We start from the raw sequence: 688 nt of genomic DNA, 5'->3' as shown, positions 1-688 counted from the left end.
TATCCTTGGTGGGACCTTCGAGTTCCTTTAGGATAGGGTCGCATCTTGGGCGTGACAAGTTGGTATCAGAGCCTCGACCGACCTTAGGAGCCCCCTTGATTGATCGTGTAGTTTGGTCATTGTTGAGTCTAGAAGAAAACTATTTTCGGAGTCTAGTTATATTGGAGAGTAGGAATTCTTTTTACTCCTCTGCCCCTTCGTCGCTCTGGTGAGGATTCTTGACGTAGGTGTTTTTATTTACTCCTCTTCCCCTTCAAATTTTTCTTTAGGTTCACGCAGTTGGTTTTCCGGTAGTTGTTCCTCAGCTCTTTTTATCCGGTGCATTTCTCGTCAAGTTGACTCGAGCCTCTTCATCTTTGCCAAGTTCAATCCTCAGTTGTCTTTGTTTTTCCCACCCGCCCTCCCTTCTTCCTCTCGGAACCGGAGTCCCTAATTGAGTATCCATCCTACTCGTGCGAAGTCTTTGCTTTCTTTCCGCAATGTTCTCATCATGTGTTTTCTCTTCAAGATATTCGTTGGTTTCCCCTTCCAAGTTGCCTTTGTTTTTCCCGCCCTCCCACCCTTTCTTCTTCCCGGAGTCTGAGTCTCTTTCGACCATCTATTTCATTCGTGTGGAGCCTCTTCAATCTTGTGTCAATCATTTCAACCGGTGAATTCTCGTCTCGTTCATCATTCTTCATCTCTTTTT

Source organism: Triticum dicoccoides, chromosome 3B (assembly GCF_002162155.2).
Source record: "Triticum dicoccoides isolate Atlit2015 ecotype Zavitan chromosome 3B, WEW_v2.0, whole genome shotgun sequence".
NCBI lineage: Eukaryota > Viridiplantae > Streptophyta > Magnoliopsida > Poales > Poaceae > Triticum > Triticum dicoccoides.
This window is presented reverse-complemented; position numbering follows the sequence as displayed.